General features: G+C 41.0%; 1 long non-coding RNA gene and 1 other non-coding gene across 2 annotated transcripts in view; both read right to left on the reverse strand.

The window, feature by feature from the left end:
- Positions 1-3346: 3346 nt before the first annotated feature.
- LOC149468628 (U2 spliceosomal RNA) lies at positions 3347-3537 on the reverse strand. Its single transcript, XR_016311687.1, has one exon. It is a non-coding gene; the product is annotated as a U2 spliceosomal RNA (small nuclear RNA).
- A 6785-nt stretch (positions 3538-10322) lies between these two features.
- LOC149468629 (uncharacterized) overlaps positions 10323-22099 on the reverse strand; it is a 38829-nt gene continuing 27052 nt past the window's right edge. Inside the window, exon 3 of the long non-coding RNA XR_016311686.1 lies at positions 10323-10707. This is a non-coding gene — a long non-coding RNA (uncharacterized LOC149468629). The remainder of the gene's footprint in view (positions 10708-22099) is intronic.

Here is a 22099-nt window from a genome sequence, read left to right on the forward strand (position 1 = left end):
TATATGATATGCACATTTGCATCCTGTGCTGTGTGTACTTAGCTGTAATACATGTATGCAAACTGTTTATAATGCAAATGAAATTGCAATTCTGTTAAGCCAGTCTTGTGATTCAAACCCCCTGCCAGACAGTACAGCCATGTCCCTGACGTCCTGATAGACTACACTGCAGCTAAGCTATATCTAGCCTAAGAAAGGACAATGAAGGAGCAGCAGTATCACACCAATAAGGCCATCTCTGTGCTCCCTCCAGTAAGCAGGGTCACTGTGTTAGACTGACAGTATTATGCAAAGCAGCAGAGTTCTAATAAGCTCAGAGTACTGACACTCCCTCTCCCAGTCTGAGACTTGCTGTACAGGGAACTATAGGAGACTAAAATCAAACTGTTTCAAATACTTATGCTAGTTCTATATTAAAAAAGAACCCACTTTTACAATTTTTTTAATGAGTACTTTACTGGTTTAAAATGTGTTTACTTATATTCATCTTTCATGTCTTTGAAATGAACATTTATTCTCTGCCACATTTAAAAATTATCACGCCGTTTTATTAGTTCCAACTGTAAGATTAATAAGAGCTATGTACACGTGAAATGATATATATATATTGTTTACAGATGAGTTTGATTGTGACTCAAACTGTGGCCTTATCATGGTCTGGAAATATTTACAGAGGCACTAGAGGGTGCTACAACCCAATCTCTGCAAACAATTCATTGCAAGCTTCAAAATTGCCCAATGTTATATATATATATATATATGATTATATTTTATGTTTCTGCATTTTTTGGCTAAAGGATAAATTGTGAATGGAAGCATTTCTTCAAATGGGTTAATATGATTACCAGAATTACATCAGATTGACTTTGTTGGCAATTTTGGATATGAATTATGGGCTATGCCAATGCATCTTTGGCAGCGAAGGCCTAGTTTCCTTTAATAAACATGCTTTCTTCATTTTCACCCTATAAACGAACACATTTTCGGAGTACAATGGATTCATACATTTACAAGCCAGTCTATACAAGGAATTAACACTCTCACAGAGTAGTAAAAGCAGCTCAACGGAAGTTTAGCCTGCACTCGTTCAAATCCCACACAAAACGCTCTTAGCGAATTGAAGCGATCACAATCAAGTACTTATTAATAAGCATTTCAGATGGCTTTTAATTACTGGCAGCCAATAAAAAATCCAGATGTTTGTTAGTAAGTGAACATAATTACACAAAATACAAACTCAAGGAAGTACCTCAATTAAATAAAAATTCTGTTAGACTTTAGTCTATTAAGGATAGCAAAAGCTGCTGATGTTTTGTAAAATTTAGTATTTGCGGCCAAACGTGCAGTATATAATTATTTATGTGTAGATTTGTGGTCAACTAAAAAAAAAAAATACAATTTCATTGGATTTTAGCCAGCAAATTTTAATTTTGTCAAGCAAAAAATAAAAAATGATTCAAGAAGAAATAATGAATCATAAATATATTTTTAATTTGTAAGGAATATTTTACATCTTGCAAAAAAAATTGGTTAATTTCTCAAAATAAACTTTTCAGAAGGTCAGATCGTATTAAATTAAACCACACACACTCGTATTTTAGTTTTTGCGCTCCAGAGCCTTAGATGTTAAACATTGTAATGGCTGTACAAAGTGAACACATGTATGGAGATTGCGTAAGGTATAATGTTGGCCATTCAAATGATCGCACACACACGCAGGCAAGTTCAGATTACTAGCTGCCTTCTTGTGGTTTTTCTTTTGTTAAACCACACAAAAGAAGACCGTTTCCATTAAGAAAGCCTTTAGCTATCTTTTCTATTGTGAGTTTGTGTTACTCATTTAGTGCATGGGAAAAGGGCTTAGGCCAGGTTATTTATTTGTGCAAAAAAAGACCACTCCCTGGGACTTAGGTTTCATTTCATCCACAGCCTGGGGTAAGAAAAAAGCACATGTGTTCACTCTATACCAACAAGTAATTCTATACCAATATGCCTGTCCTTTTAAACCATTGTATAGCCTTTAGGAGTTCAGACATAAGCCATAATTCTCCTGGAACTAAACAAGAGAGTGGCAGACCTGGGACTTGTTTGTCTGCACTCCGTTTTAAATACTGCCATTTGAAAAACCAGAAATGCCCCTTGAGAGGGCAACTTCAGTAATGTTTAGCCATTTCACAGCCCTAATGACACCGATTTCATGGAATGTTGGATATGCACATAAAGCAAACGACACAATCAGTCACAGCAGGGCACAGTGCCCAATGCATGCGACAGTGTCTTAGGGGAGAGATGAGAGGACATAAACTGAGATGACAATCGCTTGCACATTGCTGTAATACAGGAAGTCTAGCTGGGTGTGAATACCATTGACTGATGACTACCAGATTAGGCAATGTCTGTTTGAACTATCAGCCAATTACAAGCACAATTTCCATGAAAAGGGAAGGAGTTTTGTTTTGGTTGTCTTAGAAGCCAGTTGCTTAGTGTCATATAATCCATATAAGGCAAAATCTTTAGAAAATAAACAGTTAGAATCTTCCTAGTAGTATTACAGTTATTTATGTTTAGGGTGATCATAGCCATATTAGCAGGGGTGTCCCTAGGGTTGGTGTCACCCGGTGCAGCAACACTTGGTGACACCCCCTCTGACGATTCCCGCAGAATGGACCGGATCTGCGGCTTGAGCATAATGAATCAGACTCTGATCCATTATGCTCCCCAATCCGCAGATCCGAACCAGTGGGTCTGGTGTCACCCCGTGCGGTAGGTGTCACCCGGTGTAGCGCGCACCCCCCGCACCTGCCTCAGGACACCACTGCATATTAGTACACTTGCAACAACACAATTAAGTTGCTTTCTTTACAACTTACCTTTTTGTGGAGCGGGTCCAGTGTCACCATGTATAGGTTGCATGCCGACGATCCCCGCAGGATGGTTCGGATCTGCGGATTGAGCATAATGGATCGGAGTCTGATCCATTATGCTCCCCAATCCGCAGATGCGAACCAGCAGGTCCGGTGTCACCCCGTGCGGTAGGTGTCACCTGGTGTGGTGCGCACCCCCCGTACCTGCCTTGGGATGCCACTGCATATTAGTACACTTGCAACAACACAAATAAGTACTGTCAGAATGGGCAGACTGGCCATCCGGGCTCTGGGGCACTACCCGAGGGCCCAGGGTCAGTAGGGGGCCCCATGGGATGCCCCTAGTACCTTTCATAGGCTTTTTTGGGTGTGGTTTTGAGTTTGGGTAAGGACACAGTGGACCTATGATCCCATATTGCCCAGGGGCCCCATGAGTTGTCAGTCCGCCCCTGACTGTTAGTGATATATTTTTTGCTTTTTCTTTTTTGTGCACCGGTCTTGGACACAGTACAATACCAGGTTGATGTGTGGCCTGGACAGAGCAAGCTCTTCTTCTGTTTCCTTGTTCTAAACATCAATTTAATATATGGTCCCAAGTTACAGGACATATCAGATATTAAACTGATAGGAACAAATATTACACTTGATCTGAGCCAAAAGGCCGGGAAGTGATAGTAATACTTTTTTGTTTTTAATTAAATTGTTTGTATTTTATTGAGTAAAAAACAGAACAGGAACAACGATTTAAGAATTAGTACATTGTATACACAGTGATCATAGAAGGCACAATAGTTTGAGCGTCATATGCAATCTTGAAACACACACTGAAGATTGACAATAAAAGTAACATATTTCCAACAAAGAAGTGTAATATCGTCTCTCCGAAACAGATATGGTAAAAGAGGGACAGTGTATATACAAAATAATGTAGAGTAGGCGAGATGTCTGTCTACTACCACCCAAGGGCTACTGATGTCATCTTTGAAAAGGGCAACGGGGAAAGAAGGGTGAGTGAGATGACATCATGAGGTGAATTGTGAATTAAATGAGGCAGGAATCTGAGTGGTGAAGAGCATGTTGCCGTGCGAGCGGTGTTACTGGGTATAGCCAATGGGGACTTCAGGTGGTATAGACCAAGAGCATGTATAGGTAGGGGCAGCTAAGGTTCAAGAGGAATAGTTTCAGCCAAGAGGACAGAGAGGGGGTGTCAAAGAAAACGGCTGTGGAGCAAGCACAGGAAATAAAGGAAGGAAAGGAGAGAAAATCATAGATGAGAGAAAAGAGGGCATGAAGGATAGGGAGGGAGAGAAAAAAAAATAAAAAGGGGGGGGGGGGGTGGAGTGGAGGAAAAGGAAATTAGGGGGAGGAGATGAATGTACAATGGGGGAGAAGGGACAGGGGAAGGATGAAGGGAGGGGAGGTATGGGAAAGCAATGGGGAAGAGGGGGAGGGGAGCAGTGAGGTGTGGACTAGACCATGAAGCACGTATAAATAAATGAGTTAAGGAACCCGACCAGTTATACTTTTTTTATTTGTGTTAACAGATAATTTTTCAACAAGTACTGTATATATTCCCTTTTTTCTGAGTTTAGAAGAAGGAGATATACCCCAAAAGCTTGTCCTGAAAATATCACTGTTCAAATTTAAAAAAAAATATCACTGACAGTACTCAACTGTGTTGTTATTTATGTTGTATCTGTTCCATGCAATGTTACATACTTTATATAAAGTCCTCCTGTATAAAATGTGTATAATAGGAGAAAGGTCTCATAGTTTAAGATTCTATCATTCCAGCTTGCAGTGCAAAATAACTTCTCTCGTAATGTTGAGCAATAGATAGGAGATATTTTATACTTTCAAGAGCTGCATAAAAGATGGAATTCACGTAGCCATTGAGTCCAAACATTTGCAGATGGTGAATAATTTTATTGAGCCTTTTCTATCAGTGACACATTGGTCTGAAAATGCTTGCTAACTTCTAAACTTTACTGGCTGCATGCTAAGGTCTTAATATTGTGCACTCTTGACTAAGCATTGATAACTGTGCACGTAGCCATGGGAAGATTTACCATTGGGCACCAAAGGTCCATGCTGGGCAAAGCAAAAGGTTGGCTTTAATTTCTCACTACCCAGCAGCCCATACTCACCTTTTCTTCACACCTCCTATGCTCTCTTTTAATATTAGGAGTAGGGGAAGCAGTCCCATGTAAGCTACAAGTTGCTCAAGTGCCATGGACTACGCCAATGTAAAAGTGTTGGTGCTTGTTGACTGGACCATGTGGAGTGAGTCACATGCTCCACCATAACTGAAAGTACCGAATATTTTTTTCTTTCCCAACAGCTGAATGGAGCAGAGTGGTAGAAAAAGAAAAGGTAAGTACGTGCTGTGGTAGAATTGAAGATTATAGCAAATCCATTGCTTTGGCCTGCAGGGGTGTAGTACAGGTTTGCTTTACAGGATAGGTGCATTTTAATGCAGAGTGCCCTTATCCTTTTTGCCCCTTTCCCTTAACCTAACCTAATTCACCCTCCAAGTCTGCAGATTCATATTTTCCTTGATTTGATGGCCACAGCCTCCAGTGTTTGCTTGCATCCTGCGTCACAAGTCTCACTGTCCTGTCTTCATCTGCGCATTACATTGTACTTTTATGGGGCCATCTCACCTCTTCTCCAGCCTTACGACTCAACCTCACAGAAGTCTGTAAGGCTTTAATATGCAGGAGCATCCAAGACAGGGAGGACACTGGTGCTAAATCAAGGTAAGTATGCATCTGTGGTTGAGAAGGGTGGGTTAGGCTGGGTCAGGGTAAGGGGAAAATAAGGATAAATGCACTTTGTCATTAAGTGCACTTATCCTTTAAGTTGTCTGTTGATAAAAGGCCATCTGATCTGCAGCAGATATAGCCATCCCACGAGTGAGGCCAAAAATAACAGTAGGCGCTGACCACTTATATCAATAATAGAAACCACTGCTCAGGAAATGCACATACGTGGTAATGTGGTTCTTGGATTATTGCATCTTCTGTTCTGTCAGAATATTATCTAAATTGATAACTGCTGGGTGTGATAGTCATCAGCAGCCCACAATATGTCCTTAAATAGGCTTTCTCTTCTTATAATATGCATGTGCATGTACCTTTTAACATTGAACAGATGCATAAGAACATTTCCTATGGTGTGCATAATATTAATCGATTTAAAGAGACCCTGTCATCAACTTTAAAAAACCTCCTCTCCCCTGCAGTGGTCGCTGGCTGACACAGGGGAGCCAGATCATGTGATTGAACTGCAGCAGCCTGAAATATAGGTAAGTATATACCTATTATGTAAAATCTTAGGTTAGTCAGAATAGGTGTCAGTGGGGGGGGGGGAACCATTTTTAAGAGTATTTAGGTTTTGCATGAATTCTACTTTAAGCTTATAGCCCAGGACTATTATTATGAGTGCCAACAAGGGCTTGCAGATTGGTATTGCTTGCAGATATTTTCTGATGTGCTGGAGATTCACTTTGCTTGACCAGAAGTCATTATTTTTTAATGGAAAAGGGAATATTTTAAGTTGATTTGGTTCCCAATGATCTGATCCATAAAGATTTTGTCTTGAAATGCAGTAAGAAACCTCACATCAGGCGACATGGTCCTAGGCCAGGCAGAAATGTGGATGTCCCTTCATCTCCTGAGATCCATCTACTATTCCCACATCCCTTGACCTTAGGGTCAAAGGCTGCTTTCAGTAACTGACAGCATGAAGAAACACAGCCAAAGTAGGCTGAGCTCCCTCCTACAACCTCAGGAGTGTGTGACTATAGCAGGGACAGGACTGTGTTTCACTAAAAGAAGGACAGGACAGTATAGTCATCCTTTTTTCTTTGAAACTAATAAAATTAGCAATGGCCACATTCCTAACATCCCGACAAGCAGTGACAAAGTAGATTGCAGATTTCTTTGCTTAAGGTGGAAATTGTAAATACATGTTGTTGTTAGTACATAGATTAAACATGGGTTTGTGCAACAGGATAGGTTTGAAATTTCTGGTGGCATGACGGCTGTCAAATGGGCTGGAGAGGTGTCAGTGTCTTTTTTCCTAGAATGATGAAGGTCAAAGTGCTATTTTGGTACCAGTTTGCCCCTTCAATGTCTTTACATTGTTTACAATGCCAAAAAAATGCTTAAAATATGACTTAATAATAGTGATAAAAGTGTGCAGGATTGTTGGCCAGCAATATTATTTACATGTTTTTTTTTACCTGGCAAAATGTTGTATTCACAGGTAACTGAATAAGATGTAGAGTAAAAAAATCATGTAGAGTCAAATTCATGTCCATAGGGGCCCCTGACCACCCCACTTTCAGTAAGAACATCACTTGAACTCGTTAGAAAACTTGCCCCATTCACTAATGAACCCCCTGAGATCTGCCAGTCTTGTTCATTTCCTCTCCCCTTCATTCACAGGAACATTTTTCTTATGGATCCATCAGCCAATCCACTCTGCCTGAGGCATACACGTCTCACCACCCTCGTAGGTCCATGGGCAGATGTAGGTAGAGTAGAGCACAGTGTGATCATCTGCCTTGTATTAATTGCTGACTGTGATGTTCATGGAGAGGTTTCCCTCCCCCGCTGTGGTCTGATTGTTATAGCGAGGGCTCTGCTGTGAGCTAAACTTCCCGGAGACCTCTCTGGAGTGTATTAAAGTGGGGTATGGCTTCTTGTTTTTAAATAAACACATCAAGCCTACTGGAGGCTTAATTGTTAGGAAATAGGAAAAAAAAATATTTTGCGTAAAAAGTCAGGTGAGCTTTCACTAGTACATAGAGGGAAGCAGTAGTCATCAGTGGGCCCCCTGACTTCATGGGACATGATATAGTTATATCCTATGCATGACTAGTAATAAACCTTGGAGTAAGATCACTGTACCAATTAAAAGGACAAATGATGAGAGATGACAAGAATCACTGCATTTGGTCCTTCTGGGTATGGAGAATCATGTGACTCACTACTTGTGACAGTACTGGGCCAATCAGTGCTGCCACATAAGGAGTCCATAGCCCTGTGTACAACAGTGACCCTTACCTTATACAGGGCTTAGCTTTTACTTCCAGCAGCTAGGGTTACCGCTAGAAATCGGGGGGCCCCATGCTACCTGCCTGACAGGACTCTTCTCTTCTTGAGTAAATAAAAGTACCCTGGGCTCCATCAGTTCATCAGCAGGGGCTGGGGATAGAAAGATGACTATTTTCTCATTTTAAGGAGTAGTCCTTTGTGTCGTGGCTCCACACAAATTAAAGTTCCAGCCTGCCCCAGCAGATTGATATAGGAGAAGATGCTGGGACCTTCATTTAATTGTTGGAGCCCTGGCATGGAGGATTACTCTTCCTGCTCCTGAAAATAAGTAAATAGTCCTTTTTTCTTGTTCCTGGCCCATGCTGTTGAACAAATGCAAATCAGGGAATTTTTTAAATTGCTGGTAGCCATGGCCTGTGGAATACCTTTGCACATGCCCAAAGGTAGTTAAAGAGTCCCCTCTCTGCCATTGGTCTCCTGCTGAACTGATGGGGCACGAAACCGGTAGAGGAGGACCAACTCCACCCCTCCGTTGTTGGTCCTGCCAGCAGCTGAACAGGGCAACGGAGAAGGAAAATATGATCTGCTGGGGGGTTTTTCATTAAAATAAACCTGTTTTGTTGTACTGCTTGGGGTTCAGGGGCGCAGGTGAGCTGCCAAGAGGGTGGAGGTGAGCTGTGTACAAGGGGTTTACGGGTGCAGGTGAGCTGTAGGCTAGGGGTGCAGATGGTGCAAATAAGCTGTGGATGAAGGGTACATACAGGAAATCTGTGTTTGATGGGTACAGTTGCAAGTGGTAGATGAAGGTAGCTGGGAATGATGGATGCAGAGGGAGACTGTGCCTAGAGTGAGGAAGACAATCTGTCAAGATGGGATGCAGAGTTGAGTTGCATAGGCAAATGGTAAAAAAGGGTGTAGAAGCAAGCTGTGAAAGGAGCATGCAGGTTAGCTGTGCCTAGTTGTGAGTTGTCTAGGAGGGGTGCAAAACAGGGCAAACAGTGGATGAAGAGTGCAGAGCGGAGCTGTGGACAAGGGTAAAGAGAGGGGCATTGGAAAAGCACTGCAGAGGTGAGTGGTGAGAAATTGCTGGAGTTATTACTGCAATCACTGATGATGGGCAGCACAGTGGCTAAATGGTTAGCACTTCTGTCTGGCAGTACTAGTGTCGTTGGTTCGAATCACAGCCACGGCACCTCCTGCCTGGAGTTTGCATGTTCTCCCTGTGCCTGCGTGGGTTTCCTCCCACACTCCAAAGACATGCTGGTAGGTGAATTGGATCCTGTCTAAAATTGGCCCTGGTATGTGCATGTATGAATGGGAGTTAGGGACCTCAGATTGTATACCCCTTGAAGGTTAGGGACTGATGTGAATGTACAATATATGTATGTAAAGCGCTGCGCAAATTGACGGCGCTATATAAGTACCTGAAATAAATAAATAAATGATGTGGAGAGTGTGATGTCACTGCCCCATCTCTCTATCTAATCTGATCAGATAGAAAATGCAAATAAAACTCTGAATGAAGCCTGTGCTGAGTGGTTAACCTCCTGTGTTCACAATGCAGCCGGTCAGTCATTTGGCATAGGACCTACTGGAGATCTTTATAGTAGCTGTGTCTACTTCAATGATCTCCAGCTTCTAGAGGGATCCCACAGGTATGGTATATACCTGTGGGACGTGGTCCATGATTAAGCCCTCGGGGTGGGGCGAAATGCATTGGGGGACATGGCTTTGATGGAGTATGCTGAGGCTGCTGTTACCTTTTGATAGAATGGTTCTGCATGGTGTGCAGTGTTTGGGACTCTTTTTATTCTTCTATTGCTTGCATAGAGTTAAGGTGGACTCTTTCTCATCCTGCACCCTCAGTGAGCTCCACCAGCTTCGGAAGCCTGAGTGGAGACCTGCAGCTTCTCTTTGGTTCATATGGTATATACTTAGTTGTACTGGTCCACGTTGGACCAATGTAAGTATGTAAAAATATCTATACCCAGAATTCTTTTATGAAAGGCTACTGTATAAGCACCTTTAAACCTTAGATTGTACACCCCTTGAGGGTTAGGGACTGATGTGAATGTACAATATATATGTAAAGCGCTGCGTAAATTGATGGCGCTATATAAGTACCTGAAATAAATAAATAAACAGACCTTGTACAGATACTGATCATTGTGAGTCTCAGAATTGTTATCCATCAGCCTGATATGACAATCTTTAATACAGTTATTACCATATTTTAAAGGTAACACAGTTCAACCATTACTTTTATGATACATCAGAATTCTGGGTGCCTTTCCCTTTATTTATCATTAGCTGTTTAAATTAAACATTCAGTTGTACAATCACCGATCACACTATTCTCGCAAAGTTTGAAATCCCACTGACAGACACTTTCAGGTCTAATATAATGATTTATTCATCTGACTGCAGTCAAAAGCACTTTTCCAAAATGGAGAAAGAGAAGTCTTTTCACATAAGGGCTGGCTGATTTGTGGTTTGGATGCTTTCTAGAAATTAAACAGAGTCGATGGAAAAGGATTGCATGTCTTGAATTTGACTTTCCCTCTTTTCTGTAGCTCTTGGCCGGAGACCAAATTTTCATCCATTCCCTGCGCTCTGTCCTAAAAAAGCTGCCTGGTCCCCAGCCAACACCATGGGTTTGCTCTCTGTAAGGTGTTGACAGAATGTTTTTCAGCTGTACCAAAGGCCACGGATTTTATGTCAGACTTCAAGATACACGGCTTGATAAACACTCCTGCCCCTAGCGACTGGCAGCATTCTTCCTGGAAAAGAAAACAAAAAATGTTTTATATAAACAACAGAAGTGGTATGAATAGCATAAAATAACACAACTCCAAAGGTGTGTCTAGAAGCTAAGCTTTCACAGTTATGCTGCTCGCTGTCGAGTATATTTTTGGAAGACTTTTCTTTTTTTTTTTTGCTTGGTATTAAGACACCAGTATAAACATGCTAGTGTTGTTGCTGCCTGTTTTAATTGCTTGTTGTTTCAGATATTATGCTGCGGTGTAAGAAATGTAATACACTGTGTGAACGATTGTGACAGTATTTCCCATTAATTTGTTTATGGCAGTTTAATACAAGTTGTACTTGTTACTGATCTGCTTCTGAACAGTGATAAAGAGCAGTAAACAAATCAGGGAACTCAGTAAAATATGCCAGACATGGAACTTTGCAAACTTTGGGCAAAGTTCACTGAAGGTGGCCGCGATCATGATCACTAATGCTGACCATACACCCATAGATCTATTTCATTCAGGTTGTGGGCTGAAAGAAAGATATCTAACATTTTCCTTCATCCACTATTATTATAATACAGGATTTATTTAGCACCAACAGTTTGCACAGTGCTTTACAAAATGAAGGTAGACAGTACAGTTACAATACAATTCAATACAGGAGGAATCAGAGGGCCCTGCTCATACACATGAAGAGAATATGACGAATGATCGCCTGTTTTTTTTTTTCATTCTAGTCTCATATCGAAAGTGAAGAGGTTACTAAAGTTACGAAAATCCTTGTACGACAGAAAGAAAATTCACAAGTGATGTAATGTATTTGTATTGCATTTTCAGATGAAAACTACACTGATTAAACGAAAATCGTACGATCTGGGATTGTATGAGAAATATTTGTCCCTTCAAATAATTTCAGAAGAAAGCTGTGTACTAACAATCAGATTATCATATGATCACTTTGAAAGCGGTATTTTTCGTATGATTTTCTGATCGTGTGTATTAGGTTTAAAGCGTTACTAAACCCACAACAGTAAAATCAGTCTGTATATGCAGTAAAGCATTCTTGTTATACTCACTGTGGAACCTAAGGGGTTAATCCGACGCATTGTGTAAAAACGCATGGGTTTCCTCCGGGTACTCCGGTTTCCTCCCACAATCCAAAGACATGCTGGTAGGTTAATTGGATCCTGTCTAAATTGGCCTTAGTATGTGTATGTATGAATGTGAGTTAGGAACTTTAGATTGTACACCCCTTGAGGGTTAGGGACTGATGTGAATGTACAATATATATGTAAAGCGCTGCGTAAATTGATGGCGCTATATAAATACCTGAAATAAATAAATACATTTAAAAAACGCAATTCGATCCTGACTTCTCTGATCCTCCCCTTCTTCAAGTGTCCCCCTCTTATCTTCTGATAAGACATATTGTGTGGAGACACTCTGCACATGCTCAGTTTGGTGTGTATTGCTAGAGAAGTTTTTATTTCCTTGGGAGACTGCATGTGATCAGCACAGGGCCGATCAGCACAGGACCAATCAGCATTGTCCAGACAGAGATCAGTGGTTCTGCATCCTCCTAAAGTAAAATGAAACTCCACCTACAAGCTTTAATCAATACTTGGCTGGACACTGATAGAAGTCTTAGATTGTAAGCTCCAAGGAGCAGGGCCCTCCTAACCCTCTTGAATTGAACTGTATTGTTGCTGTATTGTCTACTGTTACATTGTAAAGCGCTGAGCAAACTGTTGGCGCAATATAAATCCTGTATTATAATAATAATAATAATAATAAAGTCACAAGGCTGCTCTAACTGCTGATGAGAAAAGGTATTTAGCAGTTTATATTTACTAAAATAATTGCATTTCCATGTTCTGTGTACTGTGGGAGACCAGATATAGTGAATACAAGGTCCTAGGTTTAGTAACACTTTAAGAGGGAGGGTCAAGTGATACAACAGATAATAATTGTGGGGGATGAGCTGATGGAGAAGGTAACAGTTCAGTTTAGTAGTTAGAAGCACAATAGGCTTCTGTAAAGAGATGGTTTTCAGGGATCACCTAAAGGTGGTTAGAGAAGGAGATAAAAATTAAACCACTTCTGTGCTGCCACTAACCTATTCACCAATATAACGTGTTAATTTAAGCTGATGCAAACAAATAAATGTGTTTCCCACATCCAACCAACATTAAAAACAAATATTAAATAGTGCTGCAATGCTTTCACTAAACCAAATCAAAATATCAGTAAAAAACACCTCACTAAACATTGTGTCTGTCTTAAATAATCGCTTGTATCTAAAAAGATACTAGAAGTGCTTATCCAAAACTTCTACTTACAGAAAATGTAATGTTATTATAGTGAATAATCCAGTAGAAATACTCATAATTACTTAAAAATCAATACACAAAAGAACAATCAAAATAATACTGTATAAGTAATTACTTCCAGTACTGTGATACCACCGCATCAGTGCTGAAAATCCTAAATGCACAATAATAATAATAAAATAAACTAAAAAAAAATCCCAATAATAACTGAAAGTCCATGATAAATCGTACAATTATAGTGAATAAAAGTCCACTTATAGTGCCACTACAGTCAATTCCACAATGTTCCAACCAGTGCTACTTACAATCATAATATCTTGCATGTGATCTACTCCACTAAAACATGCAGAACCACCACATAGACTGCACTCTCACCTCTGGGTATAATTATATAGGTCTCACGTGCTAAATCCAGCAATCAAGAGGCCTCCTCCAACCAAATAAGGATTCTTGTATACAGAGGGTAGATGTGCAGGTCTCTTTAACAGATCGCAATCTACTCACAGTGGCTGGGGGCAGTGCTCATAAAAAAGGAAAGATTGCCAACAGTGCAATAAATTTTTTGTAAATGAATATAAACTGATAAACAATACACTCACATTTAAAAATGAGTCAAAGGACTAAGCCAGAATACATTATTATTATTATTACATCGAGTTTATATAGCGCCAAAGGGTTTGCTCAGCGCTGTACAATAGGGGGGACAATACATGGCACAGTACAACAAAAACAGACAGCGTACGAGGGGTAAGAGGGCCCTACTCTTTCAAGCTTACAATCTAGGAACATAGAGATATACTTTACATCCTACTTCCGGTTTCAGCTCCAGGCCAGAAATGACGTCACCCGGCTCTAGAAATGAAGCACTAATAATATACCAAGTTTAAAAGACCTTAGATTGTACGCCCCTTGAGCATTAGGGACCGATGTGAATGTACAATATGTATGTAAAGCGCTGTGTAAATTGACAAGCCCAAAGAAACAATTCAGATGTTAGTTTACTGAAGCCAAACTAGTGAAAGAGAGATTCTAGGTCAGCCTTTCCCAGCCTTTTTGGCCCAGAGAAACTCTTGAAATAAGTTTCAGATCTTAGGGAACCCTTTTAAAATGAAATCATTGGTATTCAGTGGGAAAAGCACCTCTTATGTTGGTAGCTGGAGGGAAGAATGCCCCCCTTTAGTGGTGGTCTGTATGCAGCTGACTCTGCCAAGTGGCATTGATTCTAGGACTATTCAGCACCATCTAATAAGAGGTTGATCCTCCTTATCCCCAGTGACCTCCCCACCACCCATCAATTCCCCCCTCACCTGGGTTACCCATTTCAAGTACTTGGTCATTACTATACATTATGATCTTTTGCAATACCTGTCTATAAACCTCCAACCTGTTTTAATGCCACTTATTCAGAAATGTAGTATATGGAAAACATTGCCATTGACCCTGGTGGAAAGAATTAACCTTATGAAGATGTCCTTCTTGCCCAAGTTTCTTTATGTATTTCGCAACACTTTGGTCCCGGCTGTTTTAGTAAGCTTGATCAAACCCTGTCTACCTTTATATAGGTGGGTTTCTCAGTCTAGCCCAAACTACCCTACAACTTCCATTCTCCCTGGCCCTATGTAGCTTTAGACAGTACTACTGGGTGGAAATACTAGTGACAGTCAAGTGGGGGTTTACCCAGTCTTGTAGTAATCCTGCTGTAAATTTGGAAGCTGCTATGTTGGGATAGTATGCAGAACTGAGCATTTTAGTATTTAGTGGAGCCAGATCTAACCCCAATATTAATACACCAATTGACACAACCATCCTGGCCTGGAGACAAATGAATAGATATATGGGGGAGCCAAATTCCATTTCTCCTCACAAAAATCTTTGGGGCAACCCCACTTCCCCCTATCTCTGTTCTGTCCCCAGTCCCAAATCACTTGGGTGCAATATGGTATTGCCACTCTTACACGTATTATGTCTGCTGGAAGCCCTCTTATCTTTGATAGATTAAAGGCAGAATTTCATCTCCCCAACTGGATGTTTTTTAGATATCTCCAGCTACGCCATGCAGTTAGAGTACAGTTCCCTACCCCTATCACCCTAGCCTTCCACTCAGTAAAGCGATTTCTTACTCGCTCCAATGCTGATTGGGTCCTTTCAACCCTCTAACTGCAGATAACTGGGAAGAATGTGACTAAGTACTCAATTATACCATACTGGCAAGGGGACCTCCCCGCCCTCACTAATGATGACTGGGAAGTAGTAGTGCAGCAATATATACCTCTCATGATCTCAGCCAGTAACAGGTATACTCAGCTAAAATGTCTTCATTGTGTATATTATACACCTCAAAGACTTTCTATTATTTACCCCATGGTTGACAAACACTGCACTAAATGTAGGTCGGAGATACACATATGGTCTGGTCTTGCCCTACAAACAGTATTTCTAGAAGGAAGTCATGTCTGAGCCTAATGTGCTCACCGGCCTAACAATCTTTGCTGACCTCATAGTTCTCCTATAGGGTATATGTGACAAAATTGTGCTTCTTTCCATCAAAGGTGTTTTCTCTTCTATGCAACCTTCTATGCTAGGAAGACTCTCCTGGCAAAATGGAAACTGGGGGATCCTCCTACGCTCCAAATATGGAGAACTAAGGTGAACGAGCTGCGTTCTCTATACAAATGAATATAAATGGGGAAAACTGCCACAACCACAATTGCTGTAGATTCTGGGTGGAAGCTAGAGGTCTGACATTGTGATCAACTTAACTACAGATTGCTACCAGTTGATCTGTCCATAGTCTCCAGGCTAAATTCCTATCAATCTACCAACAACAACTATTGTATGCTTCGGAAATGGCATTTCTGTGTCTTGATGGAGGATATCTCGTTCCTTCTCCCTCCTCCTCCCACCACTATCTCCCAATTCCTCTCCTAGTCAAGACCTCCTTCTCTCTAGTTCCCTGGTCTCCTCCTCCCATGCCTGCCTCCAGGACTTCTCCAGGGTGTCACCCATCCTCTGGGACTCCCTGTCCCAACCCATCAGATTATCACCTACTCTCCTCTCCTTTAGGCGCACCCTGAAAACCCATTTCTTCAGGGAAGCCTACCCTACCCCCTGCTAACTTTACCGACCTCCTCCACTCTTCCTACCACTCCATCCCCCACAGCTATCTCCTCCTGTACCACTATCCCCTCCCTCCTAGATTGTAAGCTCCAAAGAGCAGGGCCCTCAATCCCCTCATGTTTTGCATTGTATTGGTATTGTTCTGTCACATGTTCTGTCCCCCTTTGTAATGTACAGCGCTGAGCGAACTATTGGCGCTTTATAAATACTGTATAATAATAATAATAACCCTTTCCTCTCGATATATTTGCTCCCTGCAGAACTATGAACAATGAAAGATCTGTTTTGTGATTTGTAACCTGATTTAGATAAATACTGTCTTGGCCTCCATCTATTTGTGATGTGTATACCTCTATCAGACTTGTATATACCTTTGACATTTTATCATTTTACAAAGTGTGAACTTTCTCTTTGTACTTATGCCACACCACTATTTCCCAAATAAAATGTTCATGTTTAAAAAAAATATGAGGTTAATTAAGCAGAGCTCCAGAAACCCCTTGCAACCTGTGGAGGAACCCTAGGCTTCCATGGAAACTGGTTGAGAATGGCTGTTCTAGGTGATTGTTATTGAATAGTGGATACTGCAGGTTCATTTGCTTTTTTGCTGAAATATAATAATGAAATGTAAAACGTATTTCTATATATACAGTATATGTGTAGTATATCTATGGTATACAGTATATTCAGATCATGTTTATCCTGGAGGTAGCTTAATCCTATTTCAAAGTAAAGTGACATATGAGAACTCCAGAATAACTCAAGGCAGCTAAATACCTCTAGTATGTGCAAGCAAAAACAGCAAGTAGAAACTGCTTTCTATCAATATATATTACTACACAGAAGTGCAGTTAAAAAATCTGATCAGTATTATGAAGCCTTTTTCTGTATGTGTACGAATCATCTTTCCCTTCAGAAATGCTGGGCCCCCTCTGCACTCAGAAGATACAAAGATTTTTCTTTTCCATCCTAGATCTTGTGCTGCGTTCCGCAGTCTCATAGGCACACAGCTCAAAGTATACATAACTGGCAAATGGTTTGCATGTGTGCGGTAGCTTCATCATCTCTTTTCCAGCAGACGCGCGTTCTGTGCCAGAAAACAAGACGAAAACTGCATCTCCTTCAGACATAGCTGCCAAGGATTTCCATACGTGCACAAAGTCAAATGTATAAATAAATGGTAAATGGTTCACACATGTGCAGTGGCTTGATTCAGTGCAAAGGAACTTGTAAACCTCCCTTGACTGCTCCCCATCTGATTTGCTCAAATTACAGCAGGGGAGAGAAAGCTCTGTACCTCCCTCAGACAAGCCAACCTAGCAGAACCTTATGCATGTCAATGCATCATTTCTAAAGCCAGTGTATCCCCAGTGGAGCTGATTAAAATGCTCCAGGTTTGCCATCCCCATCTCCAGAAGATTAATGTGATGTTGATCTTCTGTGCAGTGACCCTGCATAGATCATAATATACAGAAGCAAGGATAGTAAGCCTCAGAAGTCACATCCTCTTCCACTAATCAATGTGGATGAGGAGCTTGATGTAGTACGTTTTGCTATTTTCAGTCATTGTTTGTTCAATGTGTCTCTCCTGAGTGGCACTTGCAGCCCCTTGTATCAAAGCAACCCAGTTCTATATGTTGGATTTGTTATTAATGTCTTGTTGATTGCAAGCTAAATGAACATCATTGCAAGGTCAGATTCTTGCTTTAAAACATTTGATATTGGTGGAAAACTATACAGCAAATGACACTAGTAACCAGTAACCATCTGTCATGTTAATGCGTAACATAGGCAACACCTTTACCTTGCTGATGCCAAGAATATATTCCCCACACCATTACACCACCAGCACCAGCCTGGACCATTGATACAAGGCAGGATGGATCCATGCTTTCATGTTGTTTACACCAAATTCTGACTCTACCATCTGAATGTTTCAGCAACTAGTCTGTCCGTTCTCCTCTGACCTCTGATATCAACAAGGCATTTTCGTCCACACAACTGCCGCTCACTGGATATTTTCTCTTTTTCAGACCATTCTCTATAAACCCTAGAGAAGGTTGTGCGTGAAAATCCCAGTAGATCAGCAGTTTTTGAAATACTCAGACCAGCCCATCTGACACCAACAACCATGCTACGTTCAAAGTCACTTTAGGCTCAGTTCACACTAGCTTTGTCAGCAGGCATCAGACAGGCGTTTGGGAAGCGTTTTTAATGCTTCACAAATGCCTATGAAAACTCTGCACATGGCAGCACACAGTGCTGTTCACACTGAAGCGTTAGCATCACATCGCGGCAAAACTGACGCCTCTTGTCCAGTCAGGAGGAGTTGAAGCCTCCCATTCAAGTCTATGGTGCCACTCCTCAAACGCCTAGCAGGCGTTTGCGGTGTGGTTGTGAGGCGGTTGCGGAGCGTTAATAGCATTTAACTTCATTATAGGCGTTTGTGGTGCGGTTTTAACGCTTGGCAAACGCCTATCAACCTCTTCAAAACCGCGCATAGGGCATTTGGGGAGCGTTTGAGGAGCATTAAAAATGCTTCCCAAATGTCTGTCTAACGCCTGTCAAACGCTATAGGGGCGTTTGGAAAGAGTTAGAAATAAAGTCAAGTGTGAACGAGCCCTAAATCCCCTTTCTTCCCCATTCTGATGCTCAGTTTGATCTTCAGCAAGTTGTCTTTATCACATCTAGATGCCTAAATGCATTGAGTTGCTGCCATGTGATTGGCTGATTAACAATTTCTGTTACCAAGCAATTGAACAGGTGTACCTAATAAAGTGGCCGGTGAGTGTATATGTAAACCCAATCAATAAAATTTGATACACTCTTTAACATGTTTATGTAATTTCAAAATATTTTTTTTAACATTTTTTGAGTACTGTCCATCATACCTTTTTTTATTTGCACTAACATACAATTTTCAGGACAAACTTTCGGGGTATGTCCCCTTCTTCAAGGTTCAAGCAGTACTTATTGAACTTTCAAGAAGAAAGGTCCGAAAGCTTGTCCTGAAAATTGTGTTAGTAAAAATAAAAAAAAGTATCACTGACAGTACTCAGTTGTTTCTGTTGAAAGTGCACTATTACGGCTACAGTCACCTCAATTTAACATTTTTTAAATCTGTAGCTTTCATTTGAATAATACCTGGTGGTCTTGCCACAAAGGTTTTTGTGCAGATGCTTTCTGCGCTCAAGTGACAACGGTGCATCCCTGACTTCCAATTGTTCTCCAGTGTTGTCACTCTGTCATGTGTTCTCCAATGGATATCACAGGAATCAATGCTGATGCATATTGCACAGGCATGGTCCACTGATGTTGCCATCAGGAAGCCTGGCCTGAAAAATGTTGTGTAGCAGTTGCTGTAATACATGCATGACAGCAAAAAGGCTACATATATTATACTTTTTAAAAAAAAGCAATGATTTATGATACAAAGTGCTTTAGCACACTAAGTGCCACCCAGTTAGAGTTTAATGTAGTTTGAAAGTAACATGCGTAAAAATAAATAATCAAGTAAAGCAAGAGATAATGATTCAACGATTTAATCATAGTTTACAAAAGATTATCTAATATCCTACAATCATATAAAGTTATAAATTGTAACAAAGACCATCTAGTGCCAAAAAAAAAAACAGTGGAAAAATTGTTTTGGAATCTCCTGTTAGCCCCGTGTAATTGTTCTGCCATGTTCCCGTCAGTACCCTGGCAATGATCAGGTGAAGTGTACCATTATCACCTTTGAGCAGCTGAACAATTTCTAAAATAATTGGGCACATTGTGTAACATGTATCCCTACTAGAGTGACTGTGAGGGATTCTGAATAGCACAGGGAGATTCTCAATGGTGCAAGTCAGCAGGAAAAGATGGGCAAGAAGTTCCTGATATAAATTATTTGTGAACACTGCGGTCCCTTAAGAAATGCTGAGGTTCAGTGAGTTGACGCCTAAACCCAGTTTGAGGGGTTGGTAATCGGAAATTGAGTGAAAAAGAAATTTGAAAGCTAATTAAAATGTCTTTAAAATTTAACAATCATACCCACTCATTTTCTAGCATGGACTAAAAAATGACAGCTGGAAGCTGTGCATTAAAAAAAACATCTCCATTTGTTGTGGTTTATTCACTACTAATAAACTACTTGCTTCCACAGGTAGTTTTATGTATACAGGTGTTCTAACTTCAAGCTGGTATCACTCCAGTTAAAGACATGTGAGTGCAATAAACAGGACTTTCAAGGTATCAAGATATTAGCGTAGCACCCTCTACTGCACTACTAGGGTTAATGTAGGTACATTTATTGTGTATGACTTATGGTAACCTTGTGCATATGAAATTAGGTCAGGTTACTGCAGATCAGGCTGGATGGCTTAACAGTTTGGGACTCTATTGCCTCCACCTGGTTCTGGAGGACCATGGAAGCTTCCAGAAGCCAGTGGGCGGAAGAGGTGGAGACCTGCATGTTTGTAGGAGTCTAACCAATCCCAGGTTTGGAGGCTCTGGTAGAGTGGTGAGGCCAACCCATAAGAGTCAGGCTGGCAGAGGAGTTGGGTGGAAGATGGAGTGCTGTGGAGGCTGTTGATGGCCTGGCAAGGGCCCCCTAGGTCTAGGAGGGCTGGCCTCCAGGCCAGGCTCGGGCTGGCTTAGAAGGATCCATTCAGCATCACGATATGAACAGGATCAAAGCCTGGGAGCAGTGGGAGCAAGGAGGACAGCTTGAGTACATCAGCACACCCAAAGATTCACAAGGGGAAAGACTGCCATGTGTAGCAAGCTTTCAAAGGACAGTGCTGTGCCTATCCTTGTCCTGGAAGATCTTCAGAGCACTCAGGAGGGCTGGTAATGTCTGCAGGCTCTGAAGCTGGGAGCAATTCTACAGGGGAATGGAGATATCTCTGCATGTAGTTGCAACAAACTTAGCAAACTTTCAGAGGGAATAAGAGTTCCTAGCCCACAAGGGGCAGTTGCTACAGATCCGTAATGACTGACCAGTTTTAAGGGAAAAACAATCCAGGATCTGCTTCTGTAAATAGGAAGGTAGTTGACTCTTTGCATTGATTCAGTCAAGCTTTGCATCCCATAAACCCTATTACCCTATCCAGGTTATATCCCCTAATAAAATAATAAAAGCCAAGCCCATAAACTGTTCGCTGACTGTGGATGCAAGTGCGGAAAATGAGTGTTGCTTGGCTGTGTGAAGCTTAGAAGGATCAAAGAACACAGTGGCCCTGAAGAGGGTGCACTACATTAAGATTAGACATGAATTTTATAATCCATCCTAACTGTATTAAAAAGCCTACTTTTCCTGGCTCACATCTTAAAAATCATCATATTGTCAATCATATAACAAAATGTCCTCATAACATTTTTAATGACATTAACAAGGTACACAACAACAATTGTGAGAGATTTGATGATCCAAATCCTATGTGTTTCATTGAAAGGAGTTCAACTTCTTCAGGAATATAAGATAGGTAATCAATAAAATCAATAAAGTCTAGCAAGTAGTCCCATATGCATGGAGGCACCCACCCATCTGAAAGAATGGAGAGAGTCTAGAGGAGATTGTGGAGGGACACATCTACACTGTGCAATGTGACTCAGCAATCAAGGGGATAATCCTATTATTATTATTATTATTATTATACAGGATTTATATAGCGCCAACAGTTTGCTCAGTGCTTTACAATATACCGGGAGACAATACAGCAACAATACAGTTCAATACAAGAGGGTTAGGAGGGCCCTGCTCCTTGGAGCTTACAGTCTAAGATTACTAATGTATAACAGGGCAAAATGTGGAAGGAAAGATAGCTGCCTCTAAATAATATACTTCATTAAATTCCAGAGCAATATTGTCCTTTCTCAGGAATGATACACTCCTATACCTGTCTGATTTTGTAATCCAAGGCAAAGTCCATAATGGAGGTCCTGACCATCTTGGAGGACCCACAAAAGGGTAAAAGTCCAATCTATCA

Source organism: Staurois parvus, unplaced genomic scaffold, assembly GCF_062004578.1.
Source record: "Staurois parvus isolate SC_StPar_1 unplaced genomic scaffold, SC_StPar_1.0 ptg000082l, whole genome shotgun sequence".
NCBI classification, from domain to species: domain Eukaryota; kingdom Metazoa; phylum Chordata; class Amphibia; order Anura; family Ranidae; genus Staurois; species Staurois parvus.